We start from the raw sequence: 14,087 nt of genomic DNA, 5'->3' as shown, positions 1-14,087 counted from the left end.
AAAAATAGACCAAATACATAACCTATTAACTGACTCGAATTTGGACTTCTTGTGCGTTTCTGAAAGTTGGCTAAATCAATGTATTTCAACAAATCTAATTAATATACTAGGCTACAAGTGCTTTAGAAGAGATCGGGAACAAGGAAGGGGTGGGGGGGTGTTAATATACATTAGAGATCAATTTCAATGTGAAGAGGTTGCAATTAATGTAAAATTGGAGGGCCTTGCATTACGAATTACTTTGTCTCCAACCATGAAATTTAACTTATGTGTTCTTTATAATCCACCTTCACACAGTGTGAACTTTTATAATGAATTTAAGAGTCTTCTTTCAAATATGGATTGCTCTGAAAGCATAATACTGGGCGACTTTAATATAAACTGGCTGGAAAAAAGTAGTAAAATTAAATTAAAAGTTCTAGTAGATAAATTTAAATATAAACAGCTCATAGACAAACCTACCAGAGTCACTAGAAATAGTAAAACGCTGATTGATTTGATTCTTACAAATAGGCCTGAAAGAATAACAAAAACCTATAACCTCATTACTGGGCTCTCGGATCATAATATGACCTTAATTGTTAGGAAACTGGGTAAAAAACGATTGACTTATTATAACCAAGAAACAAAAATACAGAAAATAGGAATTCCAAAAGCAAAACAAAATAACTTTGAAGAAGAACTGAACCAAATAAACTGGGATAATGTTACGCAAGAGTCCAATGTGAACCAAAGTGCTAATATCTTTGTCACTACATTGAGTAATACGATAAAGTTTACTAAAACATGGACAAGTAAATCAAAAAAACATTCCCTCCCATGGTTTAATGGAGATATTTGGCACATTATGAAAAAACGTGACACTGCACGTAAAAAATCTATGAAAACTAGAAACGGCACAGATCATCTAATTTATACTACACTTAGAAATCAAGTCATAAGCAATCTGCGTAAAGCCAAAACCAACTTTTTTACTAAAAAGATAGAAGAGGCTAATGGAAGTAGTTATAAATTGTGGCAACACATAAACTACTTAACCAACCCTGCAAAGAAAAAGCACACTATGATAGATTCCATCAAAGTGGATGGCACTCTTGTTAATAACAATGAGTCAATGGCAAATGTTTTTAATAATTTTTTTATAGACTCTGTACATGAACTAGCAAACAAATTTAAAAACAAGGTGACATGTGTTGAAGATGTTAATTTAGCTAACACAGGCCTTTTTAAAATCCAAGAAGTCTCTTCTGATAAAGTTAAAAAGATAATTACAAACATAAACAACTCCGCAGCAAAAGACATCCATAACTTAAGTATGATCTTGATTAAAAAACATCAGGACAGTCTGCTACAACCAATTACATATTTAGTTAATCTTTCAATTCGGTCAAGTACATTTCCACAGTGCTGGAAGCCCGCTGTAATAACACCAATCCACAAGTCAGGGAAAAAGGACACACCCAACAATTACAGGCCTATTGCAATTCTACCGGTTGTGTCTAAAATCCTGGAGAAGGTAATTGCAGAACAACTCATTGAACATCTTGAGTCAAACCAGTTGCTGCATCCTCAACAGTTTGGTTTTAGGCGCAAATACAGCACCGAAACAGCTAATTGTTACTTGCTAGAGAAGATCAAAGGGCCTCTAGACAAAGGGCAAGTAGTTGGTGCTGTATTTCTAGACCTAAAAAAGGCCTTTGATACTGTGGATCACAGCGTGCTAATTAACAAACTCCAGCTCTTCAAATTGTCACCTAGTTCTCTTGCATGGTTACATTCATATTTAGAGGGGAGGCAACAGTGTGTTAAGGTTAATGGGGTGATGTCAGACCTTTGCCCTAACAACATGGGGGTTCCTCAAGGATCAGTACTGGGGCCATTGTTGTTCACAATGTACATCAATGACTTCCCAGATAGCTGCCAAGGTGCCAACTGCCAGCTGTATGCAGATGATACAGTCATCCATCTATCTGCTAAAACCCCAGCTATGGCAGCGCAGCAGTTGACACTTGCCCTAGTAGACATCTCTAAATGGTTTGAGTCATCTCACCTAACCTTAAACATGAAGAAAACTGTTGCTGTCTGTTTTTCTATTAAAACAAGACCTTCTGACAGCATCTTTGAAGTAAGCATAAACAATGAAATTATTCAAGAAGTAAAAGAGACCAGATATCTGGGAATTATTCTTGACAACAACCTTAATTTTCAAAGTCAAGTCAAAAATGTTTGATCCAACTTGAATTGTTTACGTTTTATCAGGAGGGATCTGTCTCAGCAGGCCGCACTGTTATACATGCATGCAATGATTTTCTCACATCTGTCTTACTGCGTCACATCCTGGTCACAAACCTCTCCGTCCACACTCAAGCCGGCTGTTTCAGTGTACAAACAGGCAGTCAAGGTATTTGCCAGAAAACCTATGAGATCACATCACTGTGATATCATTCATAGACATAATCTTTTTACTTTTGAAAACTTTATACATTTTAGTACTCTGAAATTGGTTTTTAAATGTTTGAACAGTCATGTGTCGCCGCTGTTTTCTGCTCTCATTATTAGCCGTCAGGGCTCACTTAGACCCTCCACCAGAGCCTCAGTCAGTGGGGACTGTGTTCTTCCAAAATTTACAAAATCTTTTGGTCAGTCCAGTTTCTCTTTTAATGGATCGAGACTATGGAACTCTCTGCCCACTAACTTAAAATTGCAGACAGACATGATCAGCTTTAAAAGAAGTCTGAAACAATGGCTGAAGTCAAGTCAAAGCTGCACACATGGTAATGCTTATTGAAATATATTTTGATGATGTGTATTGTTTACCCTCTTAAATATTGTACTGTTTTGCATTGTGTTTTATATACTGTATTTTGTTGTGTTTTGTGAAATGTGTAGCCTCCTATGGACAAGTGTTGCAAATTAGCAGTTTTGCTATAACACAAAAAACAATGTATCTGGTTTGTCCAATGCAGTTGTTATGTCCATATTAAATAAATAAATAAACTTAAACTTAACTTAAACGTGTGGACTAGGCCTTAATCAGCTCCCTAACTCCAGAGTTTGAATCAGTGGCTGCATCTGAAATTGCATACTTCACTACTATAGAAGGGAACGAAATTGCCACATTATGTGGCAAAGTAAGTACTGTATGTCCGAATTCACAGTACTCAAAAAAGATTAGGCAAAAAAAGTACCCAGATGACCTATACTTCTGGCGAGATTCTGAAGTGTGCATACGATGGACACTTTACTATCCCATGATGAATGGCAGTGAAGCAACACAATTGACGTATAGTTCACATGATCATGACAGTATGATGAATATAGTACATCCAAATTACATTCATACTACATAGAACATACTTTTTTGGTGGTCTTGAATAAATTACTTATTCAAAATGAGTACTTACTCAAGAGAGTATGCGATTTCGGATGTGGCCAGAATATCGTGTACACGAATCCAGGCACTGGCAAGGACCCTGGTTCACTACACATTGGGACAATGATTGCTCAATTTCCAGCAGCATGACTACGTACAACGTCAACGTTGTAGAACGTCACCGCTGGTATAAATCAACAACAAGCAGAACCTATCTCTTTTTGATATTATTTTTATGCTGTTAAAACACTTACCTATCCTTACAACATTTTGAATATTAATTATAAATGTTAACTATACATGTACACTACCTGTCTAGCGATGTATGTTTAAGCTGGCATATAATAAAAAAAATAACAGATTGTCTTTTCAAAATCTTCTACCACGTGTCATTGTATTTATTGAGTTGCCTTGTGCGTTTTTTGTTTGACACTTCAGAAATGTGACGTAAGTTCTGGTAAGGGAGCATAGTGAGAATCGATGCGCCCTGGGTTAGGATGCAGTTAAGTGCAATTACTTATTAAAAAATAATACTGTCCTGTACGATGCTTTCTTGACTTACAGGAGATCCAGTTTAGATTCTGTGGCAGCATGTTGATATTTTTTGAAAAAAGGAAGTAACTTTGCTAAGTAGCCTAACTAAAGGAAGAGCACGTGGAATAAAAGAAAGTTCAAGTCTTTTTGATTTACTCCTGGGCATAACAAATTCCCTACGCTGCCGTAGTAGAAGTAGGTGTTGGAGCCATAGACAGGAAACAATGCAGTGGTGATGAACTGTCCTTGAGTAGTTTAGTAAAAGTACGAACAGTGGCCTCGTCGCGCCTCTCACTCAGTGATGGGAGAGTAGAAGTTGGAACACCTATTATCCGACAGCAACGTTTTTGGACACTCTCGAACTCATCAGAGAGACCTTTAGGTAGTCCACCCCATACTGGGCTAGCGTACTCAAGACCTGGCCGTATAAATGTCAAATATACTTTCATTAGAACATCACAAGGGAGACCCGTGTTTTTAGCAACACAGAGATAGTGGATTCTAGGACACACCTTCGAAACCATGTACTTAATGTGGGCGTCCCATGACAGATCAGAAGAAATTTGAACTCCAAGCAGTTTAAAGGTGTAAACTCTGCTAATTATATTAAGCAGGTTCCCAAAAACTGCTCTGCCACTTACCCTTATATACACAGACCAGAACAAAAGGCTTGTCCAAATATTTGTTGTTTTGGGTCTACTCATCTACCCCAGGGGGTAGCATCTGGTTTCGGGGGAGAGGAGAGAATTATCAGATATCTTGAAGAGACACCACCAATAATACCAATGACTGCAATGAAATTAAGACCATTTTACCAATCGCACTGAGACAAAATGATACCAAACATAAAAAGGAAAAAACAATAGATTCACAAGATATAACATAGTAAAGACATTCTCAGTGAACTTTTAGTGAATTAAATCAGGGGGGAAAGGAAGGGAGGAGGGAGAGGGGGATGCAGAGATAAGGAAGGAGAAAAGTTTGGACAAGGCGATGTACTGTGCTCTTTCTTTGAGGTCTTCTCTTCAGGGTCCGTTTTATTGCTTTATTGCAGGGTTTGTTTTATCTCAGCTTTTGTCTTAGCAGGAAAATCAAGTCTTACACAGTGATGAAAGCTGACTGTGTTGTCGCCTCATGTCGACTGCATCTTGCGTAAAAACTGAATTGGCTGACCGGTGGCTTGGTGTGTCCGGGCCTTAACCCTAATAAAAAGCAGAATCACAGTGAACGGGAAAAAAAGCATGTTATCTCTGTTTGCAGACGATGTTCTTTTGGAATAGTTATGAATTAATTAGCTTTGTTTAGTGCTGTGTCAGCATAGGTGGATGCACTTCACCTTAAAAAAAAAAGTTGAAAAGAAAAAAATTAGACCTTTGCAGTAAGATAGTGTTATTATTTTTTTATTTAATACTTATTGGAATTCATTAAGCTATTCAGAGTCAGTTGTGATTGCTTGACTGCCATTCATAAATCCTCTCCTGTGGCATCATGGGATAGTAAAGTGTCTATTGAATGCAAGTAGTAAGTCATCTGCAAGTTGAGTGAAGTAGGTCGTCTGGGGACTTTTCGTCTACTGGTTTTCTACTGTTTTTAGAATACTGTGCATTCGGACATACTGGCATACTGTTTTTCGCTTACTATATAGTAGGTAAGTATTCCATTTGAGATGCAGCAACCGATTTATCACAATATTTGCTAAATGAATTTTTGGAATCTCCTACTGGCACACTAAAGAAAAGGATACAAGTAACCATCTAAAAATATTTTTTGGTGAAACATCTATGACTTTTGCATACTACGTTAGTCTTCTTAGTAGAAGTAGATAAAACACTCACAGGCTTATACTTTCTTCTGAATTGTAATCAGAGCAGTTTATTGCAGCTGGCAACAGCAAATCCCATGTCTGAATAAGAAAGTGCATTCTGCTTTGATTTTCATCATCAATCCAAAGCAGTAAATCTTTAAATTGGTATATGATGAAAACATACAGATGCAGAATCCTCAAGAATAATGTAAAGAACATAACATTTCAGGTTTATGGGTCAAAATACATTTAAAATGAACTACTGTAACGGACATATGCCTGTTAGAGCGGTGCATGTAAACCTCACTCCCCAGGCCTCAAGAGGCTGCGGTCTTTAGTGTCCTTGTTAGTGCGCTCGCCTACCACGCCGGAGACCCGGTTCGATTCCTGCTCGAGTAGGAATGGTTGCATGACCAATCAAAGATTGGAAAACCATATCTGCTGTAAATGTGTAAAGGTCCAGTATGGTAATAATTAGCATCTTTACTAGGCCAAAACAAGATCAGCAACTACTAACTTTTCCTCAACATGTCGAATTATATCACACATTTTGATTTGGGGCCAATTAGACTTGTTTGGCATAGAGCTTGACACAATCAGTGACATGCAAGCTAATTTTTATTCTTCAGAGATAAAGCTTTATAAATAGGATGGTTTATTCCTTGTGTTCAAACATATCAACATGATGCCACAAAATCTAAACTGGATCTCAAAACTGGAAAAGTCAGTTTCATTATTTGATTTAAGAAAGTATAATTAAAATTTACGTTGACTTGCAATGTGAATTTGAGACTTTTGATCATTTTGACGTTTGATCACTTTTGATATCATCTATAGATGTTTGAATGTTTTTTGTTTGATTTTGCAGCACTAGTTTTACTTTTACTACCTTGCCGACAAGGTAAGCCATATGTGCAATACAATTCAAAACAATCCCTAAAGTACAGGACAGTATTGCTTTTTAATTGCACTTTATTGCATCCTAAACAGCCTTTCTCTCTCTCCAGGTGTTGAAACAAAAAAATATTTCACATGTGAAGGAGGCTCTGTTCAGCTCAGTTGTGGTGAGTAAATGTACATTCTAACACTTCACAATTAAAACTTCTAATTTTACTAATTGTTCTCATGATAAGTTGTTTCTTGTGTCAGATTGGAGATACATAAAGGTGGTTACAGTTAACTATGGGCCAAATGACCACACGGCATGCTCCACTGGAAGATCACTTCATCAGCTCTAAAATGTTGACCGCTTCCAAGAAACATCCATCCGTATGTTGTCCATCTGGTACAAAAGAAATGACTGTACTGTATGAACAACAGTAGATAGATATTCTTATCTATGCAATTCTTATCAAATCTGTTTTTAAAATGCTTTGTGTGTGATCATAGATGTTATGGAAGAAAGAGCTGTTCTATTCCTGCAGTGAACTCTGTTTTCTCTGACCCTTGTGTTTGGGACTTACAAATACCTGGATGTGTCCTACTAGTGTCTCCCATTTAGTAAGTCTAAATTATTTAGTACACTCTACCGTTCAAAAGTTAGGGTCAGTAAGAGTTTTTGGTAGTGCTTTACAAAAAAAACAAAATAATAATAATAATTTGTTGACAGGGGCAGTCGTGGCCTATTGGTTAGAGGACTTGATTAGGACTTGTAACCTGAAGGTCAAGGGTTCAGTTCCCAACACCGTCAGGAAACGACTGAGGTGCCCTTGAGCAAGGAACTTAACCCCCAATCGCTCCCCAGGTGCCGCAGTGAATGTCTGCCCACTTCTCCGGGTGTGTGTCCACGGTTTGCAGTTTGTGTGTTCACTACACACTGCTCCTAATGTGTGTGCACTAACTTAGATGGTTTGCCATACTTGGCCTTCACTTTACTTGGTTAATGTGCTATAACATAACCAAACAAAGTATTCATTTATTAAAGAATCTTTTAAAGTACATTTAGAATTTTGAAAGCGTTTTTCATCTTCAATTGACCATATGCGCAGAACGTTCTGAAGAACTTCCGCAATAATATATAAGCCAGCTGGAAAACTTCCGGTGAAATGTCACTTTTGGTGTGTTGGCATCATCACACCCTGAGGTAGCTTTAAAAGCATCAATAGTGTAATACTTAGTTTGTAATCAGAATATAGTCACTTAAATAGTCAGGCCAAATGTAAAATTACAAATAAAAAAACGCGCACATTTCCTCTTCAGCATAGCCTAATTAAATTCAACAATCAGTTTTCACAATTTCGTGTGAAAAAAAGCCTAAACACACTGTAAATCAAAGATTGTGCACTTTAGTTAGATTCATTGAACAAAATGGGAGTTTTCACAAGTGTGCCGAAAAATCAGAGCTTCTGTCAGTGATTATAAAGGGAGAGTGCGGTGCTTGCCAAACAACCCGCTTGCTTTCAGTGTAATTCGCAATAAAAGTTGTTTTTCATGAGACTTTGTGAGTTCATCCTGTGATATTGTGTTGCGATACTTCATACTTGACATCGACAATTTATTTTTAAACCTAGTGATTTTATAATGTTTAATTTTTATTCAAAAGCGAAACGTGGGGAAAAATATGACTGAAAATGGCTAATATGAGCCAATAAATTATCCTCTGCTGCCATCTCCAGGTCATAGTGGTAATTATGTATTATTTTATTTTTAAATAAAAGTGTTTTCCATCAAATGTTGTATTTCCTACATCTTACAATGTTCGGTTTTACAAATGGGGACAATCTCGGAAGGATGAACAAATAATGTTTTTGGTCATCACATTAAAAATAACATTTGAAGTGCTGGAAAAATGTTGCGTGCACGTGTCCATTTACAGACAGGGTTTCTTATTCCAACGTTCCCATTAGCTTCGTCTTCATTGCAATCAATAAAATTAGTTTATTGGCAAAATTTGTTAATTGTGATAACTGCATTAAAATATAAATACAACATTAAAAAGTCAACCATTGTACAGAATGACAGCAGTTCACCGGAAATGACAAAGATGGCTTATGTTCTCCAACATAATGCTAGGATGAAGTGTCTTTTGTTGATCTCTCTGACCTGTGTGTATTTTGCAAAGTTGAGGAAGAAACTTTGCTTCATTTATTCTACCACTGTAATCAGGTTAAGCCTCTTTGGGAGAGTTTGGGTTGTTATCTTTCTCACTTTATCAAATGTGATTTAAACTTTTCATTGAAGGATATATTTCTCTATTTTTCTGGGAGTGACTATGCTATTGATAGTGTTGTTCATTTCTTTGTGTTGCATTGTACATTTTTTATTCACAAACACAAATTTCTCAAGACTTTGCCTAGATTTGATGTCTTTATTGCTGAGATTTCCCTTATTGTAAAATCTCTTAAACTCATTGATAACAGTAAGAACAACAAGTTTCTTAAGAAATATGTACGGTTTTTTCTTACTTGTTGAGGAGTCAGTTATTGTTTTTATTTATTTATTAAATTTGTTATTATTGTATTCAATGCAGTGCTGTTTCTTCTTTGTAAAATAATTGTAAAAAAAATTTAATAAAAAAAAAAATGCTAGGATGAAGTGTCACTTGTGAAGGTAGCCAAAGTCTCATTAACTTGAGACTTTGGTGGTGGTGGCGCAATGGATAAGACACATGCCTTTGGTGTGAGAGACCCGGGTTCGAAATCCATTGTGAGACACCAATGTGTCCTTGAGCAAGACACTTAACCCCTTGTTGCTCCAGAGGTGTGCGACCTCTGACATATATAGCAATTGTAAGTCGCTTTGGATAAAAGCGTCAGCTAAATGTAAATGTAAATGTAACTTTTTCCAAGTTTATTTCTATGTTGATATTATAGTAACCTAGCAATAAATGCAGTCTTTACGCCTACTTTATCCACATTGGTTTTGTGGCACTATTGTACATTGTTGTTAAACTGATTCACTTGTGAATTTGAATGGTTATTTATTTTTTATATTTCTGACCAAAACTGGTCGTTTGCAAAAAAAAATTCATTTAAATTAGGTGAGCAAAAAAGAGACTGTAGAAGGATAAAAGAGACATTAAACAACCACAGCTATAGACAATAAACAATCAGCATAATTAAACATAATAAATGTAACATAATAAAATATAAAACATTAGCATAAATGTTTTGTTTTTTTTACCTTATCAGCTGCAATCAATGGGAAAAAGTCTTGTAGAAGTCTTGTATAAGATCCGTGTCCGGATGTCCACTTAGAAATGATGTACAGCTGAATATAATATTGTGAGGATTCTGCCACTTAAATCTATTTTATATGTTTTATGTGTGTTGTAAATAAAAACAGACTATTAAAAATTTTAGATACTTAATTTATTGGTCTGAAAGAAAGTTCACTTCCCTAATAGAACTGTTTAGGTCTGTGTAAAATCGACAAAAGCATGACAAAAAATGTACAACTAAGAGCAAATCTGATTTAAATGAAGCATCACCTACTCGGATGCTATAGTTTCATTTCATTCTCGGTATAATAATGTGTCTAACCACAAATAATAAGCAAGCATGCCACCTAGTGGTACTTTATGGTATTGTAACAAGTTATCACCTGTCATTTTTGTGTTTGACTGTAAAGTTTATGTTGTATAGCATTACTTATCATGTGTATTGTATATAATTGAAAAATACTATAAAATAAATGTCACTATGTTTATTGTTATTATCTTGATGATTCATTTTGAATGATTGTACTCAGTGCAAGACCATGAAACATTCTGTAAAATAAACGGTAATAGAGATGTTTTTTTGTTGCTCCAGCGCCGTCATCTGTCCTTCATTGTAACCGATTTCAAATGGTGCTAGAAACCCCAAAAGACTCTGAACACCAAAAGAAATCGGTCAACCTTGGATAAAGGACATAGGTCTTGAAGTCACATTTGATATATGAATGAATCGTTTTTATTATTGTGTCTTGCATACTACTGTATGCCCAGCCCTAATGGGCTTGTAAGACACCAATATCACCAACACAAAACCAGTTGTAAGACAGTAGGCACAACATACATGAACTTATTTGAATAAACAAGTCTGCCGCCGCATCCAGGCTTTACAAACAAAAGTAGCCAATTTAAACACATTAAAATTAAACAACCATTTCATCTTGTCGTCATCACTAATCCAGAACATTTCAGGCTTTTTAACAAACAATTCACCAAATAATACATTTCTAAAATCATCGTAACATGGACAATATAACACAAAATGAGTTTCATTTTCAACCTCTCCTATAACTCACACAGTCTACAGAGTCTGTCCTCTTCAGGAGTTATACAAATATATATATATTTGATATAAGAGGTATACAAAGTTTAAAGCATGACTGTCGTCAGTTCTACAGATAAAAAGTGATGCATTTCCCACCCCAAGAACACTGATTTCAAATGGTGCTAGATTAATTTCATCAGTACTCTAAGCCACCACCTGAAACCAGCTTCCAAGAGGAGACACGGTCAGACTCCTTCATAGGCCTTCCTTCGACGTCAGGTGCCGAAACAATGCAACAGCGTCACAGATGGCAGGGCTTCAGACAAAAAGACAGAAAACAGAATATTAAGTCACATTCAGTATATATTTTGTAATAATTTCTACCTCTTGTTGCTAAATAAAGAGGTTTTATTTTTCCACAGTGCAAAATAAACTTCTTCCACTTCTCCATTAATATCACACAATAGGCAGTTGCAGCTTTTGGATTTAGGGGAGCCGTCACTGGATCATGTGTCTGGAAACCAATACAACAAAATGCAAAGGTTTTCTGGTCTGTAAATGCTATGTGACGAATCCCTCTGAAGCTGCAAGGAAATAACATCCTCCTTACGATTGGCTGATGACATCCCGCAGTTACATGAGCTGTTATATCAATGGCAGCAGCAAGGCAAAATATAAGTACATATGGTTTTAAAAGCCTTCAAAAATTGTATTCTTTAATATTAATAAAATAAAATGAATATTATTTAACAAAATAAAATATGAATATTTAATAATAACATCAGTATTATTCATTATAAATTGAAAAACATTTAACAATAAAATAATACCATTGTAATAATATTTAGGTAGATGACAAACCATTAACAAAACCATGCAAGACTATGGACCCTATCTAGCCTGGGAAAACCCAGACAACTTCCAGCAAATTTAGATTTGCTCGAGAAGTAGTCTGGCAAAGAGCTCATTCAAACCAAGGGGCAACATTCTGATCTGAAAAATGAAGCCTACCCGGAAGTGCGAAAAACTGCAATACATCGAAAATCCGCTAGGGGAAGGTCCCAAAAGGGAGCAAATGTCCATAGCCCCCATGTTAAAATGTCCGTTTTCACAGCATAAAATCATGTTTTTACAGGTTGGTCCCATGGACTTTTATTGGATTTTTCGATAGGTTCCGAGTGCCTGACAACGGCGAGGGTAGTGAATTTTTTTCTAACTCGTTAGTTTAGATAGTATTTAGATATAAAATGTATGACAATAAGGGCGTGGTTAACTTTGATTGACAGCTTGATTGACAGCTGAAAGGCAGAATGACAACATAAGAAGCGCCATTTTTTAATACAGTTGACATATAATACTACTGTTTCTGTATCATGAAATGTAGTTTTAAGAGTTTTTCAGGCGAGAATGTAGTTGTTTAAAGCTCAAATCTGTGGTTTATTTATAAAGATTTATGAAAATTGTATCCAGTTGTGAGATCCAGCGATGACCGGGCGCTCGGCGCGATGTACCCCGCCTGGAGCAGCCTTTCATCGGCTAGACGTTTTGAGGTTTGCCGCTGACTCTGGCGTCTCTGTAGTGGTTAAACATGAGATATAATTCGTCTTGTCTATATCTAACGGGCGATTTTTGGTCTCGTGGGCAATCGTTTTGGCTGAGGGGAAGTTTCATAACTTTATAAGCTATATTTAACTTGTACCGTTGTATGGTTAGACTAACGTTAGATCGAGCGCATGACTTTTTATGTTTGACTGAATTGTTTGCTTTATTTGTATAGCTTATTGTAACTTTACCTTTTACTTATACTTTTATAATAGCTAATATTGATAAAACTGAAATTTAACAAAAAGAGACTGGGTTGAGTTTTGTCATTTTAAATTTTAATACAACGAAGATGATCTGTAATGTTGTTTACTGCAACATCTGTTGTTTAGTACAAATGCACATATTGCCTGGACCATATTAAAATGTTTAATATTTTTATATTATATTTAAAACGAAAAGAGGCAGGTTTGTGTTTTATATTTCGTTTTGTTATAAATACTAAATAGGCAAACGTTATGTGCAGTGAATATAATCAATACGCGTTGCCTGAACCACATTTGTGTGGCTATAATGTTTAAGATTTCTTTAAATGAAAACGAAAAGAGTTAGTATGGTGTTTTATAACATATTTCGTTGCCTAAAATATACACAGAGATAACCGGAGTAGCAGAGCGAGCTGAGTGACGCGCGCTGCGTCAGAAGGTGGGCGGGGTTAGGGTTTCCCAAGATTTTCCAAGATGGCGCCGCCCATACCCCCCATAAACGGCTTCAAACCCGTTCTTCAGAAAGTCTATGGGTGACGTCACAGACGCTTTGTCCATATTTTTTACAGTCTATGCTTCAAACCCGTTCTTCAGAAAGTCTATGGGTGACGTCACAGACGCTTTGTCCATATTTTTTACAGTCTATGATTCAAGCCCATTTCCATGGCCTAGAAATCGCGGCACCAATCAGAAACGTTGAGGCGGGCTTTACACGATGACGATCGCTCTGATTGGTTTTAGGTCTATCCAATTGCGCCCAGAGGCATTTGAGCGACGTCCGTTGGTGAAGCGCATCAACTTTTAAATGCATTATTATATTCAAATTGCAAACACATGAGGACACCATGAAAGACCCACTGGCAGATGAACGTGCTACTACATTTCTCTCCGAAACGGTAGGAAATTAAATTAGATTTAATAGAGGATTTTAACTGTGACAAGATGATTGACAGGGCAGTTTACGTGACAGGATGCACGCGACAGATCCGTCTGATAAATATGACGAAGTATTATGTCTGAGAAGCGTTCAGTTTTTCCGCTTGCAAATTCCGCCATGTAAATAGCGAATCCGCCATGGTGAGAGCGCAACTGGCTTTTAAAGGGAATGGGAGATGAGACTCTGGTTGGTTTATTTCACGTTACGCCCAAAACACACTCATTACTCATTAAGAGAATTGGGACAACCCTTTTAGACAATTTTTCCCTTCATTAAACTAGCAAAAGTGGATTCAGACACGCCCTAAGTGCACTTGCGCTGTGCACTTTAGACCATGCGCTTAGATCGTTAAAATAGGGCCTTATGGGTTCACTTGCAGTCTTGCAACAAAGATCAACGTAGTTTGTGCCAACCGCAATTTGTCCATTAAATT

The 14,087-nt window shown here is 36.5% G+C and overlaps 1 long non-coding RNA gene across 3 annotated transcripts; it reads left to right on the top strand.

Moving 5' to 3' along the window:
• Window positions 1-6,306: 6,306 nt before the first annotated feature.
• LOC309481056 lies at window positions 6,307-8,964 on the top strand. 3 transcript variants are annotated; one of them, XR_014199882.1, is made up of 5 exons: window positions 6,307-6,434; window positions 6,580-6,612; window positions 6,719-6,775; window positions 6,861-6,980; window positions 7,101-8,964. It is a non-coding gene; the product is annotated as an uncharacterized lncRNA (long non-coding RNA). The 3 variants fall into 3 exon arrangements; XR_014199883.1 differs by having other exon boundaries at window positions 6,861-7,211; window positions 7,321-8,964; XR_014199884.1 differs by having other exon boundaries at window positions 6,861-8,964.
• The last annotated feature ends 5,123 nt before the right edge of the window (window positions 8,965-14,087 follow it).

Source organism: Leuciscus leuciscus (genome assembly GCF_965113295.1).
Source record: "Leuciscus leuciscus genome assembly, chromosome: 18".
Taxonomy (NCBI): Eukaryota; Metazoa; Chordata; class Actinopteri; order Cypriniformes; family Leuciscidae; genus Leuciscus; species Leuciscus leuciscus.
Note: the sequence above shows the minus strand (reverse complement) of the source record. Positions and strands in the feature narration are given on the sequence as shown.